Source organism: Schistocerca cancellata, chromosome 6 (assembly GCF_023864275.1).
Source record: "Schistocerca cancellata isolate TAMUIC-IGC-003103 chromosome 6, iqSchCanc2.1, whole genome shotgun sequence".
NCBI classification, from domain to species: domain Eukaryota; kingdom Metazoa; phylum Arthropoda; class Insecta; order Orthoptera; family Acrididae; genus Schistocerca; species Schistocerca cancellata.
Genome location: NC_064631.1, coordinates 608,716,444 through 608,735,342, shown reverse-complemented (window position 1 = coordinate 608,735,342; position 18,899 = coordinate 608,716,444). Strand labels below are relative to the sequence as shown.

Here is an 18,899-nt window from a genome sequence, read left to right as displayed (position 1 = left end):
AACCGCACGTCAATAGCAATTCCCATTCCCACAATACTTGCAGTGCACATTTTATACTAAGAACAGAACTGGACCCACTAAACTACCACAAGGAACAGCTATGTTTGTGTGTTTATTGTGGGATAGTTGTGTCACTAAAAATTTATCACCAGCAAATGTGTGAACTCTCTCTACCTTTTGCATCTTGTTTTCCAGGTAAAACTGGAACCACTTATTCACTATTCCCCTTACACCTAGTGTTTGTAGCTCGTTTAGCATTATTTTATGGTCAACAGTGTCAAAAGTCTTGACATGACCAAGAATATGCCTGGAACACATCCATCCTTGTCAACAACTTCAAGTACACTTCTGTAACCTCTGTAATGGCTGATATTGTACAAGGTGTGATCAGAAACTAAGGTTACAAAGCCTGCAATGAAACATGTACATATTTCATACAACCAATACAGCCAAATGATAGTACACATATTAGGTTATTTTTTAATGATCTCCATACCAGTTTAGGCACTTGCTGCTTCATAGGATGAGCTTGAATATACCCTCCTGGTAAAAATCTTTTCCTTCCTTGTTCAGCCATGTTGCTGCAAAGTGTTTCACCTCCTTGTTTGAAGCAAATTGTTGGCCTCCTAGGTGCTCCTTCAAGTGAGGAAAATGGTCAAAGTTACTTGGAGGATGATTGAGGCTGTAGGGAGGGTGGTCGATGATATCCCAGTGAAACAGTGTGGTGGTGATCTTGGATGTACGGGGTCTCATGATGCAAGAACGAAGATGATATCCTTGGTGAGAAGTCCTAGCTACTAGTATTTCTTCCTGATTGCTCTGTGCAATCGTGTCAAGGTCTTGCAGTACCAGTCAGCAGCCACTGTCTTCATCTTTCCAAAAATTCCAAGAGTATGACACTCGCACTGTCCTAAAACACTGTGGCCATCACCTCCCTGCAGATGGCATTGTCTTAAACTTTTGTCTTTGGAGAGATGGGGTGTTTCCACTCCACCACAACTGCTTGCTGCAGGGGATGGAGTGGTGGATCCACATTTTGTTGCCTGTGACAATCTGCGGAAGAAAACTTTTCCCTTTCAAAGAGAGCCATTGCAAAAGTTGCCGATTTGCTCCCATGAGCTTCTCCTGGTGTTAGTCGGTCAGAGTTCATGGAACCCATTGGGAACAAACTTTCCGATACTGCAGAGTATTGTGAACAATGTGATGAATGCTTCTGAATGACACTCCTAATTCTACTGTCATATGCTGTAGCATGATCCTGCGGTTGGCACTTCCAAGCAAGCTGTAGATCTGTTGACACAGAGCTGGGTCAGGCATTGTGATGCTTATCTGTGAGATTTTCTCTACTGACTGCAAACTTTCAACACCATTCTGCAACATGCTGATGAGATATTCCCATTGCTCTGTAAGCCTCTACTAGCTGCCAATGAATTTCAACTACGATTACTTGTTTCACCCATATAAATCAAATAACTGAGTGGATTTCTTCCAAACAACTTGACATTTCTGTTTACTTACAACGAGCACGTAGAAGGCATGTGGCTGAAACAACTCTGCACAGTTGCCAACCACATGTATCAAGATTACAGCAGACTACTAATTCCTCTATAACAGACTAAACTCCAGGAATATCAGCCTTGTAACTTCAGTTTCTGATCACCCCTCATACTTGTACAAATGCATATTGCATGTATGTTTGCACATTTTTAGCATTTGGGGAATAAATGTGTACTTCAAAGATTTCATCAATATAAATGCACGAACTTAGACATTCATAATGCATAATATAACTTTTTTTTTTTTTTTTTTTTTTTTTTACCCAGTGCATGTATTGCAACAAGTTGCATAACAGCATCTTTTCCATTCGAATTATGCTGAAAATGCAGAACACAAGTAATCTCACTAATTCTGTTAGCCTGTCAACTTCATAATGAGCTCAAGTGCCCCAGTTTGGCTTGGTAGATGTATGCAGAAGTCAATATACTTAATGCCAACAAATATAAATAAAAAAAGAATTCTATTGGTGATGAGTCATGCTGTCCCCTAATATGTTGAAGGCCAGGAAAGAAAGTAAAGTATTTATCCTACCCTAAAGCATGTTATATGTTTCACCCATGTGCTACATCATGTAGCTGAAACAGTATGTCTAAATTGACAACATAAATACACTGATATCACACACAAGATAAATATACACACAAAATACAAAGCTTTGATAATTCTGACAACTAACCAAGTCATCTCTGTTGCCACAACTACAGGTTTACTGTCAGATTTAGTTCTGCCACCATAGTCTATGTTAACCAGATGGGGATTGGGATGGGGTGGTGGGCAGAGTAGCTGGATAAATGATGCCATTTTTTACTATGATAATTTTGATGAAGTTAAGTCAGTAAGAGACTATAAATTGCTTCAAATTTATTGTAGTTAAAACCTGTTTGCTTCACTCTATTGAAAAGCCTTATGATACTGCACCCACTACTTTTTTGGGTCATAGATACTTCCGAAGCCATGAATGCAGCTTGCAGAAGTGGCATTGAAGTAAACACATTTCAAGAAAGAGCAGATCTACATCAAATCACATTTTGTGCATTTGCCTGCGGCAATAACAAAGCTGAAGCTACAGCTAACCGGTGGAATCTTTGACGATTACTGAAGAGCTTGAAAAAATCTTTGCAGTCATACTATGGAGAAATGGTTGTTGCAGCAAGAGTTATCGCATCAAATTGTGGTTTTGCATTTATGAAGTTATCGAAAAGTATTTTGTGACAAAAATATAAAAGGTTTTCAACTTTGTCTTTTGACTATCAGAACGTCTTCACTTAAGTAAACACCTAGCACTCCTTACGACATCGAAAGGTAAGTCCCCATCTAAGTATATTTTCTATGTATAAAATCACTATCCAGAGCCAAGTCCCATATACTGTTCCTGCACTGCTGCTTCGCTCATGGAATTTCCCCATACAGTCCTACCATCAAGTTACTCATCTCCGACTGCAAACCCCTCCTTCCGCGATGATCTCCATTTGGTCACATTCGGCCAGTCCTTAACCCTCACCAACATAGTAACCCTCACCACCATGTAAATCAGACTCAAACCTCCTTGCAATACCTCCTCTCCAGCCATAAAATTCTCCTGCTCTGCACCTCGAAAAACTCTCCAACCTGTTCACCTTCTACTGCCGCCTTGGACTACCACTATGCACCACCTCTACAACAGTCTCTAAATCTCACCTACATCCCCTCATTACTGGCAAACCCTGCCTCACAGTCCTACTACATCTACTCCATCCTCACAAACTCCCTCCCACCACAATAGAGAATACAGAACCTATGTAGATTCGAAATGTAGTCATGAAGTTTCCTCAAAAGGCCTTAGTCCCACAGAAATATCAGTCCTTTCCAACAACATTACCTTTTGCCCCACTCTCAAATTCAATCATGCTTGACTTTTTAAGGACGTTCTCTCCTTCGCCTAGTCCCTACAATGGAAACACTTTTTGCCACCAACCCTACTGATCAGACTCAACCAAATACCAATGTTGAACTCTGCCTGCCTTCGTTCATTCTTCCACCCAACTGTGATCCATCCCCACATCCTGTTAATTTTCTAGAATTTCTTAACCTCGAAACTTGCCTCACTATCATTCCCCAAATCCCTTAACACGCAACCAAACCTTACTTCTGCAGAGAACTGCAATCCACCACCTAAAATCTGATCCCAACCTCATAATCCTACCTGCTCACAAAGACTCCACCACTGTTGTTTTGAACCACAAGGATTACCTGGCAGTAAGACTGCCAGCTGTCTGATTCACCCACCTACAAAACCTGCCATTGTCCTCATTCCAGAAATCCAGTACGGTCTCCTGTCTCTCCTCAAATCTTTAGGCCCATCCCAGAACCTCTCCCTAGAGTCCATATCTCTCCTCACCCTTAGCACTCCCTGCACTCCTACCTTCTATATGCTTCCTAAATTCCATAAACCCAACTACCCAGGACGTTCCATTGTGGCCGGTTACTGTGCCCCCACTGAGAGAATCTCCAACACCTTCAGCCTATTACCCACAACCTATTCTCCTATATAACAGATATCAACCATTTCCTCTACTGACTCTCCACACTTTCTGTTACTTTACCACACAATGAGCTGCTTGTCACTACTGATGCCACCATCCTTTACACTAACATCTCTAATGCCCATGGCCTTGCCACCTTTCCCAATGCACAGCATGTTCCAAACCTACAACCTACTTCCTAGTCACATGATCAACTATATTCTCACCCAAAATTGCTTCTCCTTTGAAGGTATCACATACAAACAAATCTGGGGTATGGCAATGAGCACCCGGATGGCACCATCCTCTGCCAACCTATTCATGGGCCATCTTGAATAATCCTTCATAACCACCCAGACTCCCAAATCTCTCAACTGGTTCAGATTCACTGATAACATTTTTGTGATCTGGATCAAGTGCAAGGACACCCTGTCCACATTCCTCCAAAACCTTAACACTTTCTCCCCCATTCGCTTCACCTGGTCCTCCTCAACCCAACAAGCCACCTTCCTCAATGTTGACCTCCACCTTAAAGATGGCTACATCAGCATCTCCATCCCTATCAAACCTCCAGCAATACCTTTATTTTGACAGTTGGCATCTATTCCATACCAAGCAGATCCTCCCATACAGCACAGTCAACAGTGGTCGTTGCATCTGTTTTGACAAGCAGTCCCTCTCAAAATGTACCAAGTTTCTCACTGAGGCCTTCACAGACCATAATTACCCTCCCAGCATTGCACCGAAACAGATCTTCTGTGCCTCATCTCTCCAGTCATCTGCTACCTCCCAAAGTACTACCATCTGGCCACAGATGACTCATTACCACCTCATGACTCAGGACTGGAGCAGCTGAACCACATTCTGCTAGGGTTTTGACTACCTCTCATTGTGCCCTGAAATGAGGAATGACCTACCCACTCTCCTTCACACCCCTCCCACAGTGGTATTCCGCTGCTCACTGTACCTACATAATATCCTTGTCCATCCCTACTCAACCCCTGCTCTTGCCTCACAGCTCATGTCCCTGTAATAGACTTCGATGCGAGACCTGTCCCATACATCCTCTCACCACCACCTACACTATGTGATCAAAAGTATCCGGACACCTGGCTGAAAATGACTTACAGGTCTGTGACACCATCCATTGGTAATGCTGGAATTCAATATGGTGTTGGTCCACCCTTAGCCTTGATGACAGCTTCCACTCTCACAGGCATACGTTCAATCAGGTGCTGCACTGAGGAGAGGTATCGATGTCTTCTGGTGAGTCCTGGCACGAAGTTGGCGTTCCAAAACATCCTAAAGGTGTTCTATAGGATTCAGGTCAGGACTCTGTGCAGGCCAGTCCATTACAGGGATGTTACTGTCATGTAACAATTCCGCCACAGGCTGTGCATTATGAACAGGTACTCAATCGTGTTGAAAGATGCAGTCACCATTCCCGTATTGCTCATCAACAGTGGGAAGCAAAAGGTGCTTAAAACATCAATGTAGGCCTGTCCTGTGATCGTGCCATGCAAAATGACAAAGGATGCAAGCCCCTTCCATGAAAAACACGACCACACCATAACACGACTGCCTTCGAATTTTACTACTGGTACTACACATGCTGGCAGATGAAGTTCACTGGGCATTCGCCATATCCACACCCTGCCATCGAATAGCCACTGTTCAATTGTCCAATGTTTACCCTACTTACACCAAGCGATTCGTCGTTTGGCATTTACTGGCATGACGTGTGGCTTATGAGTGTCCGCTCAACTATGAAATCCAAGTTTTCTCACCTCCTGCCAAACTGTCTTAATACTTGCAGTGGATCCTGATGCAGTTTGGAATTCCTGTGTGATGGTCTGGATAGGTATCTGCCTATTACACATTACGACCTTCTCCAACTGCCGGCGGTCTCTGTCAGTCAACAGATGAGGTCGGCCTTACGCTTTTGTGCTGTACATGTCCCTTCATGTTTCCACTTCACTATCACATCAGAAACAGTGGACCTAGGGATGTTTAGGAGTGTGGAAATCTCATGTACAGACGTATGACACAAGTGACACCCAATCACCTGACTACGTCCGAAGTCCTGGAGTTCTGTGGGGTGTCCCATTCTGCTCTCTCATGATGTCTAATCATTACTGAGGTTGCTGATACAGAGTACCTGGCAGTAGGTGGCAGCACAATGCACCTAATATGAAAAACATGTGTTTTTGGGTGTGTTCAGATACTTTTGATCATATAGTATACTCCAGTCTGGTCACAAGCGTCACCTATCCCATCGAGGGCAGGGCTACCAGTGAAACAAGTCATGTGATCTAAAAGTTAAGCTGCAGTCTCTGTGCTGTGTTCTACATGGACAAGACAACCAACAAGCAGCCTGTCCACATGAATGGCCACCAACAAACTGCGGCCAAGAAACAGCTGGACCAAACAACTGCTGAGCACGAATGCTCAACACAATGTTCTTCATTTCAATGACTGCTTCACGGCCTTTGCCATCTGGATCCTTCCTACCAACACCATATTTTCTGAGTTGTGCAGGAACTCTCCCTGCAACATATCCTAAGTTCCCATAACCCTCCAGGCCTCAACCTTTGTTAGTCACTGTCCTTCACTCACCTCTCCCCTTCCCTGTTTGTACTTCAGCACCAGATGCCTTGATGATGATGATTTGAGGTGAGAGGTGCTCGACATCATGGTCATCAGCTCCCTGACAAAAAGTCAGAATGCTAATCTCATGAGTGGGAGTGAAGGCTGTCCTCACATGCAGAGCAGCATATAATGTATTTAAGTCTACCTCCCTTCCCCACCAATTGAGGGGTGAGGCCTGACAGTCCACAAAATTTCACCACCCTTGTAACACTGGAATCAGTATCTGTGAGAATGGTGGGCAGATCTCCATTGAGACTGAGGGCTCCCCTAACATCAGTATATAGAACACAAGCTGCCACAGTATGCTGAACCGAAAGTTGCATGCCACGAACTTCACAGGCTGGTAGATCCTCCCACCTGAGAAGAAAGCCACGTGTTAAAGGGCTATGTCCGCTGTGCAGTCTGGTAAGCAGATCACCTCCTTACCACAATGCTGGAGCTGCTGTAAGGAGCTATGGATGAGCTGAAGTAGCTGATCAACAGGATACATTTGGTGAAGTGCTTGTAGTGCACTAAACGAGTCTGAACAGACAAGAAACCTTGTACGGTGATGTCTGTGAACCCTCTCCAGTGTCGTCAGAATGCCATATAACTCCGCACAGTAATTTGTAAATTGTTCCAGAAGATGCACTTTAAAAACCCAATCAGGGAAAGAGCAGAAAATCCGAGGCCATTCTCGTTCTGGGATACAGCAGTATAAACAACAATGAAATTGTGGTACATACTGAAAATGGATGAAAACAAAGTTGTAAAAACATAACCTGGAGTACTGTGTCAAGCTTAAAATCACTTTGGGCCTCTGAAGACATCAAGGCTGCAATGTGTTCCATCCCTGGCTGGTATTTTGATGCCTGATAGATCCAGATCCTTGACAGGTTGTAGCACCTATCCCAAATGGTTTGGTCACATGGGGCCGATTCCTGAACAGCTATTCAAAGGTGGGTTGGACCACTAAACAAAATGTCAAATGACTGAGGTGATGCTGAAATTTTCAGTGCCTGTCAAGCCAAAAGGATACGTCGCTGAATCCAGACAGATGGTTCACCAGCCTCTGCACACAGACTTGGGACTGGGCTGGTCCAAGAGGCTCCAGTCAATATCTGAATGCCTTCATGGTGGGCAGCATCTAACTTCTTGAGGTAAGAAGAACAGGCTGATCCATAGACCATGCTGCCATAATCTAAACATGATTGAACAAATGCCCTACAAAACTGCAGGAGGTGGCACCTGTCAGCTCCCCATATTTTTCCGCTAAGGCAGTTCAAAAATATTTATGACCGGAAGCCCTTTGTTCCTAGGTCTTTCAGGTGTGGGAGCCAACTTAATTTTGGGTCAAATATAAACCCAAAAAGTGTACAGTTTCTTGAAAACATAAAATATTGTCCCCCCCCCCCCCCTGTGAGCTCTGGTTGGCTAAAACTTCATCAAGCATGGGTAAAATTGACACATGTAGTCTCAGGTGAGAACCGAAAATCAGTTGTCCTGGCCCACATTTTCAGCCTATTAATGACCAGCTGTAGCTGCCTCATTGTCATTACAAGATCAGAGGAGGAGTAGAAGATTGCAAAGTCATCCACAAACAAAGAGCATTTGACAGGGCTTCTGACTGTGGAGGAAATGCCATTGATAGTGATGACAAACAATGTGACACTGAGGAGTTGAACATAGCAGTCAGACAATGCATTGCCAATGCGATACTGAAAATGACAGTCCTCGAGAAAGGATTGGATAAGAATGGCAGGCGTTCATGTAGTCCCCATTTATGAAGTTGGTGAAGGATCTTGTACCTCCAAGCAGTGTCATATGCACAAACCAAATGGTTCCGGTGTACGAAGGACTCCTGTATCGCTGTCTCCAGTAGAATTAAGTTGTCAAGGGTGGAACGTTAGCACCTGAAACTGCACTGGGAGTGGCTCAGGTGATCTCGGGATTTGAGCAGTCAGATGAGATGGCGGTTGATCATGCATTCAAGAGTATTACCGATACAACCGGTATGGGCTACACTCTGGTAACTGTTAGGGGCACTACAGTCCTTGCCTGGTTTCCAGAATGGAATTAATATTGCCTCTGTCCAAGTTGTGAGGCAGTGTCCATCAAACCAGATCTGACTGAAACAAGAGAGGAGCTGTCCTTTGAATTCAGGGCACAGATGACAAACCATGTCATAATGGATCTCATAAGGTCCTGGAGCAGTGTGTCTGGCTGCAGACAAGGCTGATTTCAGTTCCCACTTGGAGAACAGAAGGTTGTAGACTTCCTCATTATGCGAGAAGAAACTGAGCTTCCCCATCTCTGCAGTCCTATGGAAAACCTGAGAAGCAGCACAGTGGAAGTGGACCAACTAATGGAAGTCATGAATTCCCTCCAGGAAGCCCTCTTCTGTTCTTTTATTACTCTTCTCACATGTGCTCTCGCAGATCTGAACGTATGGCGGTTTTCTGTAGTTGGACAGTGTGAAGTTTGGCCGATCTGTTCATCTGGCCCTGATGGTCAATCAACATTTGTCATTCCACCAAGGTACAGGCCATCATCTGAGGTGGTTTCTAGATCCGGGGATGGATCTGTGACAGCCTGTTGGTTCCACGCCGGGAAGTGGTCACTAGAATGTAAATCTGGAGCCACTTACCAATGAAGTGAGTCTGCAATAGCTGGGGAACAAAAATAAAGGTCAGTGGCTGAAAAAGACCCTGTAACTATGGAAAAGTGAGTCATCTGACTCGCATTCAGAATGGATGAATCGCTCGATCATCTGACCCCTGGAGCATGTGGTAGCCGAGCCCCACAGCACATTACACATTATTTGCACTGAAGTCTCCCCCCCCCCCCCCCCCCCCGCTCCCCAAGGAGGAATGGGCATGGGAATGCCCAGAAGAGTTCTGCCAGTGCATCTGCTATCCAAAGCATCATTAGGCAGAAGGTACGAAGAACACACTGTGATATTAAAGGTTGCTTGAATGGCCATGGTAAGAGGGACAGGAGAGGAGTGGCATCTGTCATCAATGAAAACAACCACTCCACCTTTAGCCCTGTCTCCAATAGTATCATCCTTTCCGTATGAGTGGTAAACCTGTAATGTAGGTGTGTTGGTGACTTCAAGATGCGTTTCTTGTAAGCAGATGCAAAACAGTTTCTCCTGGACCAGGAGCTGTAATTCTTCCAAATGTGAGTGATATCCATTTAAATTCCACTGCAATACAAAAGTCTCCGCAGAAGCTATTGTTTAGCAATTGTTCTTTTCTTTCTCCCTCGAGGGTGGTGATTGACCGGGGAGGTCAGGGGGAATGTTAGCCAGTTCCCAGCTCTCCGGTTCATCCGACTGGAAGTCCATATCCTCCAGGGTATAGTCCCCATCAGAGAGGGACTACCACTTTCTTGAACTTTGAATTACTTTTCACAGGATGTTTTTCTTTACTGATGGGAGGAGGTGGTTGCCTAGGTTGTGGGGATGGCTTAGTTGGCTTCTGGTGGTGGGTAGTGGTATGTGGCTTAGGTGATAAGCCCATTGCTGATGGCTTCTGAACGACTTCAGTTTGAAGAGGAGCATTTCCCCCACGGGTGCACCAACAAGTGCATGTGCTCATACTTTAATCTGTGGTGTGAGTTTGTGTGGAGGCATCACACTTGGCGATTGGCGTCATAATGGCTGATGCAAAAGAAGTAGGGAAAACCAGAGGTTGCACAGCTTTGAAAGCTTTTTTACCTGCACCATAGGCTATGCATCTCTTGACTTCCAACTCCTGAATTTTCCTTCCTTCGTTGTAAACCTCACACTTTCTGCTCCAGATTGGGTGATCCCCGGACCAGTTTAGACATTTTGGAGGAAGTGTACAAGAGTTTTTGCCTGATTCATGAGCTGAGTTTCTGCAACTGTCACACTTAGCCCTCCCATTACTACCCGTAGGGGGTGGAATGGCCAAAACTTTAATATTTGTAGCATTGTATTTGGTTAGGAACAAACGGGTGAATTTTAAGAGGGACATAGCCAGGAAGGATATGTTCAGGTAATTCCAGAGTACTAAATGTTAGAATAAATTTTGCTGATTTTTACAATTTTCCATTGACTCTCCTCATACAAAACTTGCTGGCAGATTAAAACTGTGTGCCGGACCGAGACTCGAACTTGCGACCTTTGCTTTTCGCGGGCAAGTGCTCTAGAGTACTTGCCCGCGAAAGGCAAAGGTCCCGAGTTCGAGTCTCGGTCCGCCACACAGTTTTAATCTGCCAGGAAGTTTCATATCAGAGCACACTCCGCTGCAGAGTGAAAATCTCGTTCTCCTCATACAGTTCTGCACTTCCATGATGCCCATATTTTTCCACTCTTCACATAACTCCAGGGGGTCCACCTCCACTATATCGGAGCAGGTAACCATGCCTTTACTAAAGTTAAGGGTGGTATGCAACTTAGCCTCAACAAGGCAGTCATCTCAGGCATTACATCACAGGAACTTAGATACTTGGGTTGAACTAGCAGTTTCAACTAGAAATATTCCATTACAAAGTCAACTGACACTTTTTAGAAACCCAGCAGTACATTCTGATGCCTTGTGAATATATAAAGGGTGTTCAAACAAAAATGAGCTGGAGTCATAATTACAGAAACCAGTATCTGTATGTTATAAGTATTGATCCTGGCTGTTGAGACACTTGTCCCACTGTGACACAAGGCGGTGAATGGCTGTCTCATAAAATTCCCAGAGCTGCAGCGTTAACCAGTTTCACACGTACAGCTGGACATCATCGTACAAGGTGAATCATTTGCCCCTATGCTGACATTCTTCTTTGACCAAGATGGCCCCCTTCTGATTCACTTCCTGCAGCATGGGACAACAGTGAATGCCCAGTGTTACTCGCAAACCTTGACCACCCTTCGCCAAGCGATCAAATCAAAACGACCATGCAATCTCACCCATGGGGTCATTCCGCTCCAAAGCATCATATGGTCAACACTGACGTGGCACTCCTGCGGAAAGTCAAATGGGAGGTTCTCGGCCACCCTCCGTACAGTCCAGACTTCTCTCCCTGTGATTATGCCATTTTTGGTCGTCTTAAAAAGGCTCTGAGCGGCAAACGATTCACCTTGGCAGTGATATCCAGCTGTACATGCTGAACTGGTTAATACCGCAGCCCCAGGAATTTTATGAGACAGTCTTTCACTGCCTTGTGTCACCCCCCCCCCCCCCTCCCAATCCCCCTTTTCTTTGATTACAATGAAAGTGTTATGGCACACTGATGCCCTGTTACTATGATTCTGAGACATCCTTTTGGGAGGATTGACCAACTGAGCTCTCTTTGATGAGTGGGTGTAGGTACTACCTGATGGTAAACTTGTCCTGTCAGGAGTAGTAGTTTGATGAGGCTGTTTCGTAGGGATCCCATGAGATGCTGAGGAAACAACCGCCGACCTGGTCAGAGTCCTGCATGCCTCAGCAAGCCTTATACAACTGGGGGGGGGGGGGGGGGGGGGGGCAGGTGCCCCATTGGTTAGAGACGGTTTTACCTCAACAGCCACTCACCTCATCAGCACATTGCATACTTTTGAGGTTGAGTTTTTTTTATTTTATTTTATTTATTTTTTATTATATAGATGTGTGTACCTTCCTTGCCATCCAGGTGGTGAAGCCAAGAGTTGTGTTCTCCAAAACACACAACATCCCACCGCTGCACTGCATGGATGGTGGTCCTGAAGCATGTCCAGACCTTATGGCGACACAGGGCTGGCGGCCCTTACCAGTCTCCAGCTCAGGAACCCCAAGGTCGCCAAGCCCCTACTCAGCAAATGAGCACTGAGCCCCTGAGGGGAGTACACAGCCTTCTATCCCACCAATGAACCCACAGTCTTTTTCCTTATTTCCTTTACCACATCTCTCCCCACTCCGTGTAATCTCCCAGCTGCACCAAGCTGCACTACCCTCTCCCCACCCAATCCTTCTATGCTCCCACAAGCAGCCCCTACACTGCTATCCCACCCCCTCTCCGACTCAGCTTCCTCTGTACACCAACCACCCAGAATGATTCTCCCATCATGCTTTGTTACTTATAGTCTGGCCTTAGCGCACACGCACGCACGCATGTGCATGGTCAAATTTAGATAAAGGCGTTTTGGCCAAAAGGTTATTTGTTTTGTTGTGCCGTTCTGCGACTCAACATCTCCACTCTACACGGTGAGTAACAATCTATCCTTTTCATAATATCATAAAAATCTTTTATCTGATAAACAACTAAGTGAAGAAGATTATGAGAAAATGGTGGTTGTGTACTGTTTTTGGAGAAAATAGGATAACTACAGAACTGAATTTTGATTCCACATATTTTTATTGTTTTGCTGTCTTACTGTGCATGTTTAATTATATGATAATGCATGAACGCAAGCATGTTTTTCAATATGATACTGACGAGGCATGAAAATTTGGCTCTGTTGATTAGTCTATCCTTCTTGATAGATTCAATTATTTTTTAGAATAAAGACAGTAGTGAAATTAGCTTTTAGTTTTCAGTACCTTCTGTGTTACCTTTCTTTAGTAAGAGCACAACTTAGGCATGCTTTATGTACCGTAGAAAAGTACCTGAACTAAAGGACTAATTTATTGGGTTTGTTAATGGGTCTTGTATGCTGCCTACACATCCCTTCAGAACTGAGATTGGAATTTCGTCTATGTCTGCTGGCTTCCTACACGGACAGATTAAGCACCATGGTTGATTGTCCAGGAAATCTACTTGCACTCTTTATATACATGATATCTTCAATGCCATGGATAGATGAAGTGGTTGCTGAAGGGAACACAAGACTGTGGGCTACATAACAAAGTTTGTGATGGGATCAGAAATTTCCTGACAGGAAGCACACAGCATATTGTGCTGGATAGGGTGCCATGCGCAGACACTGCAGTAATAACTGGTGTGCACAAGGGGAATATGAAGATCACTGTTGTTGGTGCTATATATTAAAGACTTAGTAGATGGTATTAGCTGCAAATCCATTTAACTATGGGGAAATTTTATCTGGGAGAAATTTTATGGTTTTGAGTCCAGAAGTGAAAACAGAAGAACTATGGACAATGACAGAAGTAGGAGAGATAAAAGCCACTGAAGATGCCTAAAACAATTGTTTGAAACAAGTTTGGTTAAGACACAGGATAAAATTCAGGTGCAGAACATGAGTAATAGTTATTCTAATCCACAAGATAACCAGCAATGAACTATAGTTCAATTCTTTTATCTTGGCGGCTCGCGCATGCTCGCCCAGATTTCATTCTCAACATTGTAGCAACTAGAATCGACCATACGGAAAGTATACGCTATGGACCTCTGCAAACTCTCCAAAATTTTGTGCAATGGTTTACTACATTTAATGCTGCACAATAACTGGGTTGAATATCGAAACAAAATTAAGTCTTTTATGGGGGGAAGGTATCAGTCAAGATGATGTGTAAAAATCTAATTTTTGGGGCAAATAGTTTTTGTGAAATCAAATGATAGGTGTGTCAAAGCATTGGGAACACCATGTGTCTGCACAGGTGAGCAGTGCAGTGATGACAAAATGGCGCACAGCGCGGAATGCGGGGAGGACGTGTCTGCAGCAGCGAAAGGGTTAATGAAGAGACAAAGCACTAGAAATTTCAAAAAATTGCATTCAAACGAATAAAATTCGTGAAGTAAGACACTTCGGTATTGTTTTTAAATGAAGAAAATATTAAGCACCGCATTAGGTTTGAACTCTTCACCTTTCGCTTACTAACCCAACGCCTTAACCGTTACGCTAATGCAGCTCGTCCTACAATGTAACTCCATGAGGACTTTAACAGGTCACGCAAAATGCTGACAAAAACTGTTGGTATGACTACGAATTACTCACACTTCGTCGAAGTACAATAGGAAATAAACAATTACCGCTGTTCTTTATTGTGGAAAAGCGGTTCTTGAGATTGATACAAACACCTTTCCTTGCTATCGCCTGAATTAGGAGTCTTATTGCTTGTTTGGTTTAATTAATTAATAGAATATGAAGCAACTGGTATAAAAAATGCTTTTTCCAAACTTTCTATAAAAGAAAGTCCGCTATCAAGACATTGCTTTTGTTCTACTACTTTATTTATAACTGAATGTTTCTAAAACTGAAGACATTCGTCCGTGCACTGCTCTGCAGTTGAGATCTGGCAACGTCGTTCTCTGTTCATTGGCTGACTGTGTTTTGTGACATCAGATGCGCAGAACGAACCTAAACTTGGCCGCCAACATATATGACGCGCACTTTAGCAACCGTAAAAGGATGACTACATGTATTAACATTATATATTTAACCTGTTAATGCATAGTGTAGCTGATCAGTTACAGGCTTCAGTTCTTCAATGTAACCTATACTGAGCAACATTTCCTTACAAATTCGTTATGTAGCTAACTGTATACACTCTACTGCAGCTGCTAGTAGTTCTTCGTAGCAATCGTAGATGGCAGGACGAACTGAAGCAGTTAAACAATGAGCTATGTGGACATATTGCGCATGTGTGTTTTGGCAGAGAGTTGAGATTTTTTTGGTGTTTGTGCATTGATTTGTGGGTTTGAAAATTACTTTTTTATTTTGAAAACGTAAGTAGATATGGTGTAAACAGTTAATTTGAGTGTCTTTACGATAGATTTGAAATGAGGTCTGTTTTTGTGTTTGTAGCTTATCAGCTACATTTTGCATTTACTGCATTTCAGGTGCTGACTAAAAATGTCTTGAAAGAGTGATGAAGAACTGCTTATGGAGTGGTTAGAGATTCCAGTAAGCAGTGATGATGATCTTGAGTGTTACTCTGATGATTCCATTCAAGATGAGACATACGTTGCTCCAGAATCTGTTGGTAGTGATAATGACAATAATGTTGAAGAAATTCATGTAGTTAGGACTGAAGATGTTTCTGGAACAAGACAATGTGATTTTATAATGAAGGAATCGATGTCACAATTGGTTGATAATTCTCTGGAACTCCCACACAGCAGCAAAAGTGTGACCAAAAACAGCAGGAGTGTCGTTTGGAAAGATAAACAGTTAATTATTCCAGAACTGCAGTCAAAATTTCGTGGCAATATTTTGTTACCAGAAGAAATACTAAACTTAGATACTTCATACCAATTCCTTAAACACATATTTACATATAATTTTTTTGATATAATTGTTGATGAGTCTCATAGATACAGTGTGCAGTGTAATCCTCATAGACCAGTAGACTTGTCCTGTGATGACATAAAAAAATTATAGGCATCTGTCTCATAATGTCAATTGCTCATGTACCTAATACAAAGGATTACTGGGGAGAAGTTACTGGTAATCATCTGATCAAGTCAACAATAACAGTGAATATATATATGAATATGAGCAAATACTTAAGTTTCTGCACTTCAGTGACAACAGTGTAATGATATCCAGGGGTGAAAAAGGTCATGATAGACTCTTCAAGATAAGACCCATAATAGAATTGATGAGATCTCACTTTGAAACCATCCCTATTGAAAGTGTTTTTCTGTTGGTGAACAGTATGTGCAACAAAGGATAGAAGTTATCTACAACAATATATGCAAAACAAACTTCAAAATATGGATATAAATTATTTGTTATTAGTGGCATATATGGCTATGCCTATAGTTACGAGATTTTCACTGGAGATGAAAATTCCCCTGAAAAAAGAGTGACTGGGGAGGAAGACTTTGGAGCAAGTGCAAATGATGATGTTCAATTCAGGAGAGTACTACCAAGAAATATAAACCACAAATTGTACTGTGACAATTATTACACGAGTCTGCCACTGCACGTATGGTTATATAAGCAACGAATATACTCACCTGGGACAGTGAGAAGAAACAGAGTGCCAGACTGCAAGCTCCCTTCAGAAGTTGAGCTGAAGAATGTGGCACGAGGTACATCAGTAGAGCATGTCGCAATAGTGGATGGTGTCGAAGTATCAAATGTAGTGTGGAAAGATAACAAGAGTGTGATGTTGCTTTCTACGTTGCTGGACAGCACCCTATTCACGAGGCAGGGAGGTATGACAAAAAAACACAGTCAAAAATAACAATACCCTGTCCACAAATAATTAAGGTCTACAATAAACATATGGGAGGTGTTGACCTTCTTGACAGCAGAACGGGTCGACATAAAATTCTGATGAAAAGTCGAAAATGGTATATAAGATTGTTTTACCATCTTCTGAACATGGGAGTAGTCAATTTCTGGCTGATGTGTAGGAGAGTAGCAGAAACCAAAGGGATTATGAGAACTATGAAACTCTCCGAATTTCAAATGGAAATTTCTCACTGTTTGTGTCACTCTGGTCGAACGTCAGCAAAACGTGGGAGGCCAAGTAATGAACTCGAAAACCAAATACAAGCTAAGAAGGCAAAGGGGACCACAGCACGTGTACCTCCACAAGATCTAAGGCTGGATCAAGTAGGTCATCTGCCTTCATACCTGAGAGTGAGAAAAAGGTGTAAAATGTCAGGATGCAAGGGAGTTCTTTGGGTTCAGTGTAATAAATGTGCAGTTGCATTGTGTTTGCACAAACAAAAGACCTGTTTTCAAACTTTTCATGTAAAGTGATTATCACGTACTCAAGTACAAACCTTTTGGAACTAGCTACCATATTGTTCACACATAAAAATGTATAAAAATATGCAATAAATGCTCAGTATTCACAACACCAATGTTCTATTTATTTATTCTAGCATTTTTCCCTTCTCATGCAAAGTATTTAATCATAATCAACAATTAAATTATGAGAGACTTGGTAACAAATGAGGCAGCAAAATAAGCACATTTGTTGTGGTTCGCAAGGTGTTAGCTCAATATGTAGCTGATCGGCTACAAAGCGATTGTCAACAATAGTGCTTTGTTAATTTAATTAAAAAACTTTTCCAATATTTTTTCGTAATTTAGGCATTATAAACTAAACATGGTAATTTTTACAGCTTGAAACAAAAAAATCGTGCATTTAAGGTTTAAACTTGCTATTAATTCATCTCTCTTATGATTTTAGTGATTCTCCAGTGGTTCTCTTGGGTTGAATCTCATTCTAAAGCCTAGTTTACACGACAACACTAGGTTGCAGGGAACTGCGCTACCGACCACTGTGCATGCGCGCCGCGCGTTTGCCCAACTCATTGGTGAAACTAAACACTTTCGGTATTTTCCAACTTTGAAGACACTAGCTGCATGAGTTTTGAGGTTGTGTGTGTTCGTAGAGTGTAGACAAACTGAAATATGAAGTGGGGAACAGAGAATAATGTTCGCATTTTGTATGTCTCTGCTTTGCATAGGTGTTTGTAGGATTTCAGTGATGCTGATTACAAAAATAAGCAACATATTGCTGCTGCTGAGACCGTCATGTGCGATCATAACATAGATGGTTTGACAGTATCTGAGCTGCAGGGCAAATTTTATTGAGTTAACAGCACATATACAACTGAATTAAGAAAAATACAAGCAAGTATAATTCTAGCTGTGGCAATGCTTTCATCTACAAGATTAAAATCCCATCGTTCGAGTTGGTCAACTCTTTTTCAAGGGATATTTTTGACAGGACGGAAGGCTATACAAATTCAAAAGCTGCATTCTTTATTTAATATTCATCTGTTTAAAACGTCGCTGCAGTGCTCCCCATTCACATATGTTAGAATTTTGAAATATTGCCACTGTACAGGTGTATCTTCAAGAGAGTAGTTTGCAAACCATTCTCTTCTTAATGCAGCTTGCTTTGAATAATTACTGTTGCTAATGTTAATAATTATTACTGTTAATGTTAATAATTATTGGCGTTAATGAAAAAACGTCATGACCAACTAAAACCGTATCTTATAGAATGCCGAGTGTTCTCGACTGTAATGCACACACTATATGTAATTTCTGTTCTGGCGACAGTGCTTCATGCATAAACAGTACCTTTATTCCTTATCACATAATTAACTCTATTTAGAAAAAACATGAACGGTTCTGGTGACATTCTAAGACAATTAAAAGAACTTTTTGGATCTTCCGTTATAAATTATTTCAGGAGGGATGCTGAGCAACCGAGCTGACGTCTTTTCTTCATCCAGTCATGAATTGAAACACATTTCTTATTTTTTTCATATGCAGCGATTCCACACAACAAACTTTAACTCCATCACAACTCGTGAGACGTGCAGCTGCCAAAACTTTCATTTCAGAGACGACTCAGGGAC

At 42.5% G+C, this 18,899-nt stretch overlaps 2 protein-coding genes across 2 annotated transcripts in view; both read right to left on the bottom strand.

The window, feature by feature from the left end:
• LOC126088159 (uncharacterized) overlaps nt 1–18,899 on the bottom strand; it is a 475,823-nt gene that overhangs the window by 158,517 nt on the left and 298,407 nt on the right. The gene's annotated exons all lie outside the window — the stretch shown is intronic.
• Nucleotides 1–18,899, bottom strand: part of LOC126088152 (leucine--tRNA ligase, mitochondrial) — a 154,672-nt gene that overhangs the window by 69,976 nt on the left and 65,797 nt on the right. The gene's annotated exons all lie outside the window — the stretch shown is intronic.